The sequence below is a fragment of the Triturus cristatus genome, chromosome 1_1, assembly GCF_964204655.1.
Source record: "Triturus cristatus chromosome 1_1, aTriCri1.1, whole genome shotgun sequence".
NCBI classification, from domain to species: Eukaryota; Metazoa; Chordata; class Amphibia; order Caudata; family Salamandridae; genus Triturus; species Triturus cristatus.
The window spans coordinates 621,030,473-621,046,892 of NC_140579.1; positions in this window are offsets into that span (position 1 = coordinate 621,030,473).

The window sequence follows — 16,420 nt, forward strand, 5'->3', positions numbered from 1 at the left end:
GTGTTTGATTGGTTCTGATGCTCCGTCCATCACCACCCCCTTTTGTACCGCTTTGTTCGCCATAAGTTGGCAGGGTATGCTCAGACGTGAGTCCCTTGCTCACTTTGCCACTGGATTCAAGCAAGCCTGGCTGAAGACTGCTGAAATGCCAGAAACCGGTCCTAGGAAGCTTGTTTCCGGTCCAGGGAAGGCATGGCTTGGCAGTTCGGGCTGGACTGTTCCTATGAGGCACAGGGTCAGACTGATTTGCATATGGCCAAGTCTGAACTGGGGCGGCAGAGTGGGCTAAAGAACGGTGATGGATAAAACCCAGATCTATTGACTGGCTGTGAGTGTTTGATTGGTTCTGATGCTCCGTCCATCACCACCCCCTTTTGTACTGCTTTGTTCGCCATAAGTTGGCAGGGTATGCTCAGACGTGAGTCCCTTGCTCACTTTGCCACTGGATTCAAGCAAGCCTGGCTGAAGACGGCTGAAATGCCAGAAACCGGTCCTAGGAAGCTTGTTTCCGGTCCAGGGAAGGCAAGGCTTGGCAGTTTGGGCTGGACTGTTCCCATGAGGCACAGGGTCAGACTGATTTGCATATGGCCATGTCTGAACTGGGGTGGCAGAGTGGGCTAAAGAACGGTGATGGATCAAACCCAGATCTCTTGACTGGCTGTGAGAGTTTGATTGGTTCTGATGCTCCGTCCATCACCACCCCCTTCTGTACTGCTTTGTTCGCCATAAGTTGGCTGGGTATGCTCAGACGTGATTCCCTTGCTCACTTTGCCACTGGATTCAAGCAAGCCTGGCTGAAGACGGCTGAAATGCCAGAAACCGGTCCTAGGAAGCTTGTTTCCGGTCCAGGGAAGGCATGGCTTGGCAGTTCGGGCTGGACTGTTCCCATGAGGCACAGGGTCAGACTGATTTGCATATGGCCATGTCTGAACTGGGGTGGCAGAGTGGGCTAAAGAACGGTGATGGATCAAACCCAGATCTCTTGACTGGCTGTGAGTGTTTGATTGGTTCTGATGCTCCGTCCATCACCACCCCCTTCTGTACCGCTTTGTTTGCCATAAGTTGGCAGGGTATGCTCAGACGTGAGTCCCTTGCTAACTTTGCCACTGGATTCAAGCAAGCCTGGCTGAAGACGGCTGAAATGCCAGAAACCGGTCCTAGGAAGCTTGTTTCCGGTCGAGGGAAGGCATGGCTTGGCAGTTCGGGCTGGAGTGTTCCCATGAGGCACAGGGTCAGACTGATTTGCATATGGCCATGTCTGAACTGGGGTGGCAGAGTGGGCTAAAGAACGGTGATGGATCAAACCCAGATCTCTTGACTGGCTGTGAGTGTTTGATTGGTTCTGATGCTCCGTCCATCACCACCCCTTCTGTACCGCTTTGTTCGCCATAAGTTGGCAGGGTATGCTCAGACGTGAGTCCCTTGCTCACTTTGCCACTGGATTCAAGCAAGCCAGGCTGAAGACGGCTGAAATACCAGAAACCGGTCCTAGGAAGCTTGTTTCCGGTCCAGGGAAGGCATGGCTTGGCAGTTCGGGCTGGACTGTTCCCATGAGTCACAGGGTCAGACTGATTTGCATATAGCCATGTCTGAAATGGGGTGGCAGAGTGGGCTAAAGAACGGTGATGGATCAAACCCAGATCTCTAGACTGGCTGTGAGTGTTTGATTGGTTCTGATGCTCCGTCCATCACCACCCCCTTTTGTACCGCTTTGTTCGCCATAAGTTGGCAGGGTATGCTCAGACGTGAGTCCCTTGCTCACTTTGCCACTGGATTCAAGCAAGCCTGGCTGAAGACTGCTGAAATGCCAGAAACCGGTCCTAGGAAGCTTGTTTCCGGTCCAGGGAAGGCATGGCTTGGCAGTTCGGGCTGGACTGTTCCTATGAGGCACAGGGTCAGACTGATTTGCATATGGCCAAGTCTGAACTGGGGCGGCAGAGTGGGCTAAAGAACGGTGATGGATAAAACCCAGATCTATTGACTGGCTGTGAGTGTTTGATTGGTTCTGATGCTCCGTCCATCACCACCCCCTTTTGTACTGCTTTGTTCGCCATAAGTTGGCAGGGTATGCTCAGACGTGAGTCCCTTGCTCACTTTGCCACTGGATTCAAGCAAGCCTGGCTGAAGACGGCTGAAATGCCAGAAACCGGTCCTAGGAAGCTTGTTTCCGGTCCAGGGAAGGCATGGCTTGGCAGTTCAGGCTGGACTGTTCCCATGAGGCACAGGGTCAGACTGATTTGCATATGGCCATGTCTGAACTGGGGTGGCAGAGTGGGCTAAAGAACGGTGATGGATCAAACCCAGATCTCTTGACTGGCTGTGAGTGTTTGATTGGTTCTGATGCTCCGTCCATCACCACCCCCTTCTGTACCGCTTTGTTCGCCATAAGTTGGCAGGGTATGCTCAGACGTGAGTCCCTTGCTCACTTTGCCACTGGATTCAAGCAAGCCTGGCTGAAGACGGCTGAAATGCCAGAAACCGGTCCTAGGAAGCTTGTTTCCGGTCCAGGGAAGGCTTGGCTTGGCAGTTCGGGCTGGACTGTTCCCATGAGGCACAGGTTCAGACTGATTTGCATATGGCCATGTCTGATCTGGGGTGGCAGAGTGGGCGAAAGAACGGTGATGGATCAAACCCAGATCTCTTGACTGGCTGTGAGTGTTTGATTGGTTCTGATGCTCCGTCCATCACCACCCCCTTCTGTACCGCTTTGTTCGCCATAAGTTGGCAGGGTATGCTCAGACGTGAGTCCCTTGCTCACTTTGCCACTGGATTCAAGCAAGCCTGGCTGAAGACAGCTGAAATGCCAGAAACCGGTCCTAGGAAGCTTGTTTCCGGTCCAGGGAAGGCATGGCTTGGCAGTTCGGGCTGGACTGTTCCTATGAGGCACAGGGTCAGACTGATTTGCATATGGCCATGTCTGAACTGGGGTGGCAGAGTGGGCTAAAGAACGGTGATGGATCAAACCCAGATCTATTGACTGGCTGTGAGTGTTTGATTGGTTCTGATGCTCCGTCCATCACCACCCCCTTTTGTACCGCTTTGTTCGCCATAAGTTGGCAGGGTATGTTCAGACGTGAATCCCTTGCTCACTTTGCCACTGGATTCAAGCAAGCCTGGCTGAAGACGGCTGAAATGCCAGAAACCGGTCCTAGGAAGCTTGTTTCCGGTCCAGGGAAGGCATGGCTTGGCAGTTCGGGCTGGACTGTTCCCATGAGGCACAGGGTCAGACTGATTTGCATATGGCCATGTCTGAACTGGGGTGGCAGAGTGGGCTAAAGAATGGTGATGGATCAAACCCAGATCTCTTGACTGGCTGTGAGTGTTTGATTGGTTCTGATGCTCCGTCCATCACCACCTCCTTCTGTACCACTTTGTTTGCCATAAGTTGGCAGGGTATGCTCAGACGTGAGTCCCTTGCTAACTTTGCCACTGGATTCAAGCAAGCCTGGCTGAAGACGGCTGAAATGCCAGAAACCGCTCCTAGGAAGCTTGTTTCCGGTCCAGGGAAGGCATGGCTTGGCAGTTCGGGCTGGACTGTTCCCATGAGGCACAGGGTCAGACTGATTTGCATATGGCTATGTCTGAACTGGGGTGGCAGAGTGGGCTAAAGAACGGTGATGGATCAAACCCAGATCTCTTGACTGGCTGTGAGTGTTCGATTGGTTCTGATGCTCCGTCCATCACCACCCCTTCTGTACCGCTTTGTTCGCCATAAGTTGGCAGGGTATGCTCAGACGTAAATCCCTTGCTCACTTTGCCACTGGATTCAAGCAAGCCTGGCTGAAGACGGCTGAATTGTCAGAAACCGGTCCTAGGAAGCTTGTTTCCGGTCCAGGGAAGGCATGGCTTGGCAGTTCGGGCTGGACTGTTCCCATGAGGCACAGGGTCAGACTGATTTGCATAAGGCCATGTCTGAACTGGGGTGGCAGAGTGGTCTAAAGAACGGTGATGGATCAAACCCAGATCTCTTGACTGGCTGTGAGTGTTTGATTGGTTCTGATGCTCCGTCCATCACCACCCCCTTCTGTACCGCTTTGTTCGCCATAAGTTGGCAAGGTATGCTCAGACGTGAGTCCCTTGCTCACTTTGCCACTGGATTCAAGCAAGCCTGGCTGAAGACGGCTGAATGCCAGAAACCGGTCCTAGGAAGCTTATTTCCGGTCCAGGGAAGGCATGGCTTGGCAGTTCGGGCTGGACTGTTCCCATGAGGCACAGGGTCAGACTGATTTGCATATGGCCATGTCTGAACTGGGGTGGCAGAGTGGGCTAAAGAACGGTGATGGATCAAACCCAGATCTCTTGACTGGCTGTGAGTGTTTGATTGGTTCTGATGCTCTGTCCATCACCACCCCCTTCTGTACCGCTTTGTTCGCCATAAGTTGGCAGGGTATGCTCAGACGTGAGTCCCTTGCTCACTTTGCCACTGGATTCAAGCAAGCCTGGCTGAAAACGGCTGAAATGCCCGAAACCGGTCCTAGGAAGCTTGTTTCCGGTCTAGGGAAGGCATGGCTTGGCAGTTCGGGCTGGACTGTTCCCATGAGGCACAGGGTCAGACTGATTTGCATATGGCCATGTCTGAACTGGGGTGGCAGAGTGGGCTAAAGAACGGTGATGGATCAAACCCAGATCTCTTGACTGGCTGTGAGTGTTTGATTGGTTCTGATGCTCCGTCCATCACCACCCCCTTCTGTACCACTTTGTTCGCCATAAGTTGGCAGCGTATGCTCAGACGTGAGTCCCTTGCTCACTTTGCCACTGGATTCAAGCAAGCCTGGCTGAAGACGGCTGAAATGCCAGAAACCGGTCCTAGGAAGCTTGTTTCCGGTCCAGGGAAGGCATGGCTTGGCAGTTCGGGCTGGACTGTTCCCATGAGGCACAGGGTCAGACTGATTTGCATATGGCCATGTCTGAACTGGGGTGGCAGATTGGGCTAAAGAACGGTGATGAATCAAACCCAGATCTCTTGACTGGCTTTGAGTGTTTGATTGGTTCTGATGCTCCGTCCATCACCACCCCCTTTTGTACCGCTTTGTTCGCCATAAGTTGGCAGGGTATGCTCAGACGTGAGTCCCTTGCTCACTTTGCCACTGGATTCAAGCAAGCCTGGCGGAAGACGGCTGAAATGCCAGAAACCGGTCCTAGGAAGCTTGTTTCCGGTCCAGGGAAGGCATGGCTTGGCAGTTCGGGCTGGACTGTTCCTATGAGGCACAGGGTCAGACTGATTTGCATATAGCCATGTCTGAACTGGGGTGGCAGAGTGGGCTAAAGAACGGTGATGGATCAAATCCAGATCTATTGACTGGCTGTGAGTGTTTGATTGGTTCTGATGCTCCGTCCATCACCACCCCCTTTTGTACCGCTTTGTTAGCCATAAGTTGGCAGGGTATGCTCAGACGTGAATCCCATGATCACTTTGCCACTGGATTCAAGCAAGCCTGGCTGAAGAAGGCTGAAATGCCAGAAACCGGTCCTAGGAAGCTTGTTTCCGGTCCAGGGAAGGCAAGGCTTGGCAGTTTGGGCTGGACTGTTCCCATGAGGCACAGGGTCAGACTGATTTGCATATGGCCATGTCTGAACTGGGGTGGCAGAGTGGGCTAAAGAACGGTGATGGATCAAACCCAGATCTCTTGACTGGCTGTGAGAGTTTGATTGGTTCTGATGCTCCGTCCATCACCACCCCCTTCTGTACCGCTTTGTTCGCCATAAGTTGGCTGGGTATGCTCAGACGTGATTCCCTTGCTCACTTTGCCACTGGATTCAAGCAAGCCTGGCTGAAGACGGCTGAAATGCCAGAAACCGGTCCTAGGAAGCTTGTTTCCGGTCCAGGGAAGGCATGGCTTGGCAGTTCGGGCTGGACTGTTCCCATGAGGCACAGGGTCAGACTGATTTGCATATGGCCATGTCTGAACTGGGGTGGCAGAGTGGGCTAAAGAATGGTGATGGGTCAAACCCAGATCTCTTGACTGGCTGTGAGTGTTTGATTGGTTCTGATGCTCCGTCCATCAGCACCCCCTTCTGTACCGCTTTGTTTGCCATAAGTTGGCAGGGTATGCTCAGACGTGAGTCCCTTGCTAACTTTGCCACTGGATTCAAGCAAGCCTGGCTGAAGACGGCTGAAATGCCAGAAACCGGTCCTAGGAAGCTTGTTTCCGGTCGAGGGAAGGCATGGCTTGGCAGTTCGGGCTGGACTGTTCCCATGAGGCACAGGGTCAGACTGATTTGCATTGGCCATGTCTGAACTGGGGTGGCAGAGTGGGCTAAAGAACGGTGATGGATCAAACCCAGATCTCTTGACTGGCTGTGAGTGTTTGATTGGTTCTGATGCTCCGTCCATCACCACCCCTTCTGTACCGCTTTGTTCGCCATAAGTTGGCAGGGTATGCTCAGACGTGAGTCCCTTGCTCACTTTGCCACTGGATTCAAGCAAGCCAGGCTGAAGACGGCTGAAATACCAGAAACCGGTCCTAGGAAGCTTGTTTCCGGTCCAGGGAAGGCATGGCTTGGCAGTTCGGGCTGGACTGTTCCCATGAGTCACAGGGTCAGACTGATTTGCATATAGCCATGTCTGAAATGGGGTGGCAGAGTGGGCTAAAGAACGGTGATGGATCAAACCCAGTTCTCTAGACTGGCTGTGAGTGTTTGATTGGTTCTGATGCTCCGTCCATCACCACCCCCTTTTGTACCGCTTTGTTCGCCATAAGTTGGCAGGGTATGCTCAGACGTGAGTCCCTTGCTCACTTTGCCACTGGATTCAAGCAAGCCTGGCTGAAGACTGCTGAAATGCCAGAAACCGGTCCTAGGAAGCTTGTTTCCGGTCCAGGGAAGGCATGGCTTGGCAGTTCGGGCTGGACTGTTCCTATGAGGCACAGGGTCAGACTGATTTGCATATGGCCAAGTCTGAACTGGGGCGGCAGAGTGGGCTAAAGAACGGTGATGGATCAAACCCAGATCTATTGACTGGCTGTGAGTGTTTGATTGGTTCTGATGCTCCGTCCATCACCACCCCCTTCTGTACCGCTTTGTTCGCCATAAGTTGGCAGGGTATGCTCAGACGTGAGTCCCTTGCTCAATTGCCACTGGATTCAAGCAAGCCTGGCTGAAGACGGCTGAAATGCCAGAAACCGGTCCTAGGAAGTTTGTTTCCGGTCCAGGGAAGGCTTGGCTTGGCAGTTCGGGCTGGACTGTTCCCATGAGGCACAGGTTCAGACTGATTTGCATATGGCCATGTCTGATCTGGGGTGGCAGAGTGGGCTAAAGAACGGTGATGGATCAAACCCAGATCTCTTGACTGGCTGTGAGTGTTTGATTGGTTCTGATGCTCCGTCCATCACCACCCCCTTCTGTACCGCTTTGTTCGCCATAAGTTGGCAGGGTATGCTCAGACGTGAGTCCCTTGCTCACTTTGCCACTGGATTCAAGCAAGCCTGGCTGAAGACAGCTGAAATGCCAGAAACCGGTCCTAGGAAGCTTGTTTCCGGTCCAGGGAAGGCATGGCTTGGCAGTTCGGGCTGGACTGTTCCTATGAGGCACAGGGTCAGACTGATTTGCATATGGCCATGTCTGAACTGGGGTGGCAGAGTGGGCTAAAGAACGGTGATGGATCAAACCCAGATCTATTGACTGGCTGTGAGTGTTTGATTGGTTCTGATGCTCCGTCCATCACCACCCCCATTTGTACCGCTTTGTTCGCCATAAGTTGGCAGGGTATGTTCAGACGTGAATCCCTTGCTCACTTTGCCACTGGATTCAAGCACGCCTGGCTGAAGACGGCTGAAATGCCAGAAACCGGTACTAGGAAGCTTGTTTCCGGTCCAGGGAAGGCATGGCTTGGCAGTTTGGGCTGGACTGTTCCCATGAGGCACAGGGTCAGACTGATTTGCATATGGCCATGTCTGAACTGGGGTGGCAGAGTGGGCTAAAGAACGGTGATGGATCAAACCCAGATCTCTTGACTGGCTGTGAGTGTTTGATTGGTTCTGATGCTCCGTCCATCACCACCCCCTTCTGTACCGCTTTGTTCGCCATAAGTTGGCTGGGTATGCTCAGACGTGATTCCCTTGCTCACTTTGCTAGTGGATTCAAGCAAGCCTGGCTGAAAACGGCTGAAATGCCAGAAACCGGTCCTAGGAAGCTTGTTTCCGGTCCAGGGAAGGCATGGCTTGGCAGTTTGGGCTGGACTGTTCCCATGAGGCACAGGGTCAGACTGATTTGCATATGGCGATGTCTGAACTGGGGTGGCAGAGTGGGCTAAAGAAGGGTGATGGATCAAACCCAGATCTCTTGACTGGCTGTGAGTGTTTGATTGGTTCTGATGCTCCGTCCATCACCACCCCCTTCAGTACCGCTTTGTTCGCCATAAATTGGCAGGGTATGCTCAGACGTGAGTCCCTTGCTCACTTTGCCACTGGATTCAAGCAAGCCTGGCTGAAGGCGGCTGAAATGCCAAAAACCGGTCCTATGAAGCTTGTTTCCGGTCCAGGGAATGCATGGCTTGGCAGTTCGGGCTGGACTGTTCCCATGAGGCACAGGGTCAGACTGATTTGCATATGGCCAGGTCTGAACTGGGGTGGCAGAGTGGGCTAAAGAACGGTGATGGATCAAACCCAGATCTCTTGACTGGCTGTGAGTGTTTGATTGGTTCTGATGCTCCGTCCATCACCACCCCCTTCTGTACCGCTTTGTTCGCCATAAGTTGGCAGGGTATGCTCAGACGTGAGTCCCTTGCTCACTTTGCCACTGGATTCAAGCAAGCCTGGCTGAAGACGGCTGAAATGCCAGAAACGGGTCCTAGGAAGTTTGTTTCCGGTCCAGGGAAGGCATGGCGTGGCAGTTCGGGCTGGACTGTTCCCATGAGGCACAGGGTCAGACTGATTTGCATATGGCCATGTCTGAACTGGGGAGGCAGAGTGGGCTAAAGAACGGTGATGGATCAAACCCAGATCTCTTGACTGGCTGTGAGTGTTTGATTGGTTCTGATGCTCCGTCCATCACCACCCCCTTTTGTACCGCCTTGTTCGCCATAAGTTGGCAGGGTATGCTCAGACGTGAGTCCCTTGCTCACTTTGCCACTGGATTCAAGCAAGCCTGGCTGAAGACGGCTGAAATGCCACAAACCGGTCCTAGGAAGCTTGTTTCCGGTCCAGGGAAGGCATGGCTTGGCAGTTCGGGCTGGACTGTTCCTATGAGGCACAGGGTCAGACTGATTTGCATATGGCCATGTCTGAACTGGGGTGGCAGAGTGGGCTAAAGAACGGTGATGGATCAAATCCAGATCTATTGACTGGCTGTGAGTGTTTGATTGGTTCTGATGCTCCGTCCATCACCACCCCCTTTTGTACCGCTTTGTTCGCCATAAGTTGGCAGGGTATGCTCAGACGTGAATCCCATGATCACTTTGCCACTGGATTCAAGCAAGCCTGGCTGAAGAAGGCTGAAATGCCAGAAACCGGTCCTAGGAAGCTTGTTTCCGGTCCAGGGAAGGCATGGCTTGGCAGTTTGGGCTGGACTGTTCCCATGAGGCACAGGGTCAGACTGATTTGCATATGGCCATGTCTGAACTGGGGTGGCAGAGTGGGCTAAAGAACGGTGATGGATCAAACCCAGATCTCTTGACTGGCTGTGGGAGTTTGATTGGTTCTGATGCTCCGTCCATCACCACCCCCTTCTGTACCGCTTTGTTCGCCATAAGTTGGCTGGGTATGCTCAGACGTGATTCCCTTGCTCACTTTGCCACTGGATTCAAGCAAGCCTGGCTGAAGACGGCTGAAATGCCAGAAACCGGTCCTAGGAAGCTTGTTTCCGGTCCAGGGAAGGCATGGCTTGGCAGTTCGGGCTGGACTGTTCCCATGAGGCACAGGGTCAGACTGATTTGCATATGGCCATGTCTGAACTGGGGTGGCAGAGTGGGCTAAAGAATGGTGATGGATCAAACCCAGATCTCTTGACTGGCTGTGAGTGTTTGATTGGTTCTGATGCTCCGTCCATCACCACCCCCTTCTGTACCGCTTTGTTTGCCATAAGTTGGCAGGGTATGCTCAGACGTGAGTCCCTTGCTAACTTTGCCACTGGATTCAAGCAAGCCTGGCTGAAGACGGCTGAAATGCCAGAAACCGGTCCTAGGAAGCTTGTTTCCGGTCCAGGGAAGGCATGGCTTGGCAGTTCGGGCTGGACTGTTCCCATGAGGCACAGGGTCAGACTGATTTGCATATGGCCATGTCTGAACTGGGGTGGCAGAGTGGGCTAAAGAACGGTGATGGATCAAACCCAGATCTCTTGACTGGCTGTGAGTGTTTGATTGGTTCTGATGCTCCGTCCATCACCACCCCTTCTGTACCGCTTTGTTCGCCATAAGTTGGCAGGGTATGCTCAGACGTGAATCCCTTGCTCACTTTGCCACTGGATTCAAGCAAGCCTGGCTGAAGACGGCTGAATTGCCAGAAACCGGTCCTAGGAAGCTTGTTTCCGGTCTAGGGAAGGCATGGCTTGGCAGTTCGGGCTGGACTGTTCCCATGAGGCACAGGGTCAGACTGATTTGCATAAGGCCATGTCTGAACTGGGGTGGCAGAGTGGTCTAAAGAACGGTGATGGATCAAACCCAGATCTCTTGACTGGCTGTGAGTGTTTGATTGGTTCTGATGCTCCGTCCATCACCACCCCCTTCTGTACCGCTTTGTTCGCCATAAGTTGGCAGGGTATGCTCAGACGTGAGTCCCTTGCTCACTTTGCCACTGGATTCAAGCAAGCCTGGCTGAAGACGGCTGAAATGCCAGAAACCGGTCCTAGGAAGCTTGTTTCCGGTCTAGGGAAGACATGGCTTGGCAGTTCGGGCTGGACTGTTCCCATGAGGCACAGGGTCAGACTGATTTGCATATGGCCATGTCTGAACTGGGGTGGCAGAGTGGGCTTAAGAACGGTGATGGATCAAACCCAGATCTCTTGACTGGCTGTGAGTGTTTGATTGGTTCTGATGCTCCGTCCATCACCACCCCCTTCTGTACCGCTTTGTTCGCCATAAGTTGGCAGCGTATGCTCAGACGTGAGTCCCTTGCTCACTTTGCCACTGGATTCAAGCAAGCCTGGCTGAAGACGGCTGAAATGCCAGAAACCGGTCCTAGGAAGTTTGTTTCTGGTCCAGGGAAAGCATGGCTTGGCAGTTCAGGCTGGACTGTTCCCATGAGGCACAGGTACAGACTGATTTGCCTATGGCCATGTCTGAACTGGGGAGGCAGAGTGGGCTAAAGAATGGTGATGGATCAAACCCAGATCTCTTGACTGGCTGTGAGTGTTTGATTGGTTCTGATGCTCCGTCCATCACCACCCCCTTCTGTATCGCCTTGTTCGCCATAAGTTGGCAGGGTATGCTCAGACGTGAGTCCCTTGCTCACTTTGCCACTGGATTCAAGCAAGCCTGGCTGAAGACGGCTGAAATGCCAGAAACCGGTCCTAGGAAGCTTGTTTCCGGTCCAGGGAAGGCATGGCTTGGCAGTTCGGGCTGGACTGTTCCCATGAGGCACAGGGTCAGACTGATTTGCATATGGCCATGTCTGAACTGGGGTGGCAGAGTGGGCTAAAGAACGGTGATGGATCAAACCCAGATCTCTTGACTGGCTGTGAGTGTTTGATTGGTTCTGATGCTCCGTCCATCACCACCCCTTCTGTACCGCTTTGTTCGCCATAAGTTGGCAGGGTATGCTCAGACGTGAATCCCTTGCTCACTTTGCCACTGGATTCAAGCAAGCCTGGCTGAAGACGGCTGAATTGCCAGAAACCGGTCCTAGGAAGCTTGTTTCCGGTCTAGGGAAGGCATGGCTTGGCAGTTCGGGCTGGACTGTTCCCATGAGGCACAGGGTCAGACTGATTTGCATAAGGCCATGTCTGAACTGGGGTGGCAGAGTGGTCTAAAGAACGGTGATGGATCAAACCCATATCTCTTGACTGGCTGTGAGTGTTTGATTGGTTCTGATGCTCCGTCCATCACCACCCCCTTCTGTACCGCTTTGTTCGCCATAAGTTGGCAAGGTATGCTCAGACGTGAGTCCCTTGCTCACTTTGCCACTGGATTCAAGCAAGCCTGGCTGAAGACGGCTGAAATGCCAGAAACCGGTCCTAGGAAGCTTGTTTCCGGTCCAGGGAAGGCATGGCTTGGCAGTTCGGGCTGGACTGTTCCCATGAGGCACAGGGTCAGACTGATTTGCATATGGCCATGTCTGAACTGGGGTGGCAGAGTGGGCTAAAGAACGGTGATGGATCAAACCCAGATCTCTTGACTGGCTGTGAGTGTTTGATTGGTTCTGATGCTCCGTCCATCACCACCCCCTTCTGTACCGCTTTGTTCGCCATAAGTTGGCAGGGTATGCTCAGACGTGAGTCCCTTGCTCACTTTGCCACTGGATTCAAGCAAGCCTGGCTGAAGACGGCTGAAATGCCAGAAACCGGTCCTAGGAAGCTTGTTTCCGGTCTAGGGAAGACATGGCTTGGCAGTTCGGGCTGGACTGTTCCCATGAGGCACAGGGTCAGACTGATTTGCATATGGCCATGTCTGAACTGGGGTGGCAGAGTGGGCTAAAGAACGGTGATGGATCAAACCCAGATCTCTTGACTGGCTGTGAGTGTTTGATTGGTTCTGATGCTCCGTCCATCACCACCCCCTTCTGTACCGCTTTGTTCGCCATAAGTTGGCAGCGTATGCTCAGACGTGAGTCCCTTGCTCACTTTGCCACTGGATTCAAGCAAGCCTGGCTGAAGACGGCTGAAATGCCAGAAACCGGTCCTAGGAAGTTTGTTTCTGGTCCAGGGAAAGCATGGCTTGGCAGTTCAGGCTGGACTGTTCCCATGAGGCACAGGTACAGACTGATTTGCCTATGGCCATGTCTGAACTGGGGAGGCAGAGTGGGCTAAAGAATGGTGATGGATCAAACCCAGATCTCTTGACTGGCTGTGAGTGTTTGATTGGTTCTGATGCTCCGTCCATCACCACCCCCTTCTGTATCGCCTTGTTCGCCATAAGTTGGCAGGGTATGCTCAGACGTGAGTCCCTTGCTCACTTTGCCACTGGATTCAAGCAAGCCTGGCTGAAGACGGCTGAAATGCCAGAAACCGGTCCTAGGAAGCTTGTTTCCGGTCCAGGGAAGGCATGGCTTGGCAGTTCGGGCTGGACTGTTCCCATGAGGCACAGGGTCAGACTGATTTGCATATGGCCATGTCTGAACTGGGGTGGCAGAGTGGGCTAAAGAACGGTGATGGATCAAACCCAGATCTCTTGACTGGCTGTGAGTGTTTGATTGGTTCTGATGCTCCGTCCATCACCACCCCCTTTTGTACCGCCTTGTTCGCCATAAGTTGGCAGGGTATGCTCAGACGTGAGTCCCTTGCTCACTTTGCCACTGGATTCAAGCAAGCCTGGCTGAAGACGGCTGAAATGCCAGAAACCGGGTCTAGGAAGCTTGTTTCCGGTCCAGGGAAGGCATGGCTTGGCAGTTCGGGCTGGACTGTTCCCATGAGGCACAGGGTCAGACTGATTTGCATATGGCCATGTCTGAACTGGGGTGGCAGAGTGGGCTAAAGAACGGTGATGGATCAAACCCAGATCTCTTGACTGGCTGTGAGTGTTTGATTGGTTCTGATGCTCTGTCCATCACCACCCCCTTTTGTACCGCCTTGTTCGCCATAAGTTGGCAGGGTATGCTCAGACGTGAGTCCCTTGCTCACTTTGCCACTGGATTCAAGCAAGCCTGGCTGAAGACTGCTGAAATGCCAGAAACCGGTCCTAGGAAGCTTGTTTCCGGTCCAGGGAAGGCATGGCTTGGCAGTTCGGGCTGGACTGTTCCCATGAGGCACAGGGTCAGACTGATTTGCATATGGCTATGTCTGAACTGGGGTGGCAGAGTGGGCTAAAGAACGGTGATGGATCAAACCCAGATCTCTTGACTGGCTTTGAGTGTTTGATTGGTTCTGATGCTCCGTCCATCACCACCCCCTTTTGTACCGCTTTGTTCGCCATAAGTTGGCAGGGTATGCTCAGACGTGAGTCCCTTGCTCACTTTGCCACAGGATTCAAGCAAGCCTGGCTGAAGACGGCTGAAATGCCAGAAACCGGTCCTAGGAAGCTTGTTTCTGGTCCAGGGAAGGCATGGCTTGGCAGTTCGGGCTGGACTGTTCCCATGAGGCACAGGGTCAGACTGATTTGCATATGGCCATGTCTGACCTGGGGTGGCAGAGTGGGCTAAAGAACGGTGATGGATCAAACCCAGATCTCTTGACTGGCTGTGAGTGTTTGATTGGTTCTGATGCTCCGTCCATCACCACCCATTTTGTACCGCCTTGTTCGCCATAAGTTGGCAGGGTATGCTCAGACGTGAGTCCCTTGCTCACTTTGCCACTGGATTCAAGCAAGCCTGGCTGAAGACAGCTGAAATGCCAGAAACCGGTCCTAGCAAGCTTGTTTCCGGTCCAGGGAAGGCATGGCTTGGCAGTTCGGGCTGGACTGTTCCCATGAGGCACAGGGTCAGACTGATTTGCATATGGCCATGTCTGAACTGGGGTGGCAGAGTGGGCTAAAGAACGGTGATGGATCAAACCCATATCTCTTGACTGGCTGTGAGTGTTTGATTGGTTCTGATGTTCCGTCCATCACCACCCCCTTCTGTACAGCTTTGTTCGCCATAAGTTGGCAGGGTATGCTCAGACGTGAGTCCCTTGCTCACTTTGCCACTGGATTCAAGCAAGCCTGGCTGAAGACGGCTGAAATGCCAGAAACTGGACCTAGGAAGCTTGTTTCCGTTCCAGGGAAGGCATGGCTTGGCAGTTCGGGCTGGACTGTTCCCATGAGGCGCAGGGTCAGACTGATTTGCATATGGCCATGTCTGAACTGGGGTGGTAGAGTGGGCTAAAGAACGGTGATGGATCAAACCCAGATCTCTTGACTGGCTGTGAGTGTTTGATTGGTTCTGATGCTCCGTCCATCACCACCTCCTTCTGTACCGCTTTGTTCGCCATAAGTTGGCAGGGTATGCTCAGACGTGAGTCCCTTGCTCACTTTGCCACTGGATTCAAGCAAGCCTGGCGGAAGACGGCTGAAATGCCAGAAACCGGTCCTAGGAAGCTTGTTTCCGGTCCAGGGAAGGCATGGCTTGGCAGTTCGGGCTGGACTGTTCCCATGAGGCACAGGGTCAGACTGATTTGCATATGGCCATGTCTGAACTGGGGTGGCAGAGTGGGCTAAAGAACGGTGATGGATCAAACCCAGATCTCTTAACTGGCTGTGAGTGTTTGATTGGTTCTGATGCTCCGTCCATCACCACCCCCTTTTGTACCGCTTTGTTCGCCATAAGTTGGCAGGGTATGCTCAGACATGAGTCCCTTGCTCACTTTGCCACTGGATTCAAGCAAGCCTGGCTGAAGACGGCTGAAATAACAGAAACCGGTCCTAGGAAGCTTGTTTCCGGTCCAGGGAAGGCATGGCTTGGCAGTTCGGGCTGGACTGTTCCCATGAGGCACAGGGTCAGACTGATTTGCATATGGCCATGTCTGAACTGGGGTGGCAGAGTGGGCTAAAGAACGGTGATGGATCAAACCCAGGTCTCTTGACTGGCTGTGAGTGTTTGATTGGTTCTGATGCTCCGTCCATCACCACCCCTTTCTGTACCGCTTTGTTCGCCATAAGTTGGCAGCGTATGCTCAGACGTGAGTCCCTTGCTCACTTTGCCACTGGATTCAAGCAAGCCTGGCTGAAGACGGCTGAAATGCCAGAAACCGGTCCGAGGAAGTTTGTTTCCGTTCCAGGGAAAGCATGGCTTGGCAGTTCAGGCTGGACTGTTCCCATGAGGCACAGGTACAGACTGATTTGCCTATGGCCATGTCTGAACTGGGGAGGCAGAGTGGGCTAAAGAACGGTGATGGATCAAACCCAGATCTCTTGACTGGCTGTGAGTGTTTGATTGGTTCTGATGCTCCGTCCATCACCACCCCCTTCTGTATCGCCTTGTTCGCCATAAGTTGGCAGGGTATGCTCAGACGTGAGTCCCTTGCTCACTTTGCCACTGGATTCAAGCAAGCCTGGCTGAAGACGGCTGAAATGCCAGAAACCGGTCCTAGGAAGCTTGTTTCCGGTCCAGGGAAGGCATGGCTTGGCAGTTCGGGCTGGACTGTTCCCATGAGGCACAGGGTCAGACTGATTTGCATATGGCCATGTGTGAACTGGGGTGGCAGAGTGGGCTAAAGAACGGTGATGGATCAAACCCAGATCTCTTGACTGGCTGTGAGTGTTTGATTGGTTCTGATGCTCCGTCCATCACCACCCCCTTTTGTACCGCCTTGTTCGCCATAAGTTGGCAGGGTATGCTCAGACGTGAGTCCCTTGCTCACTTTGCCACTGGATTCAAGCAAGCCTGGCTGAAGACGGCTTGAATGCCAGAAACCGGGT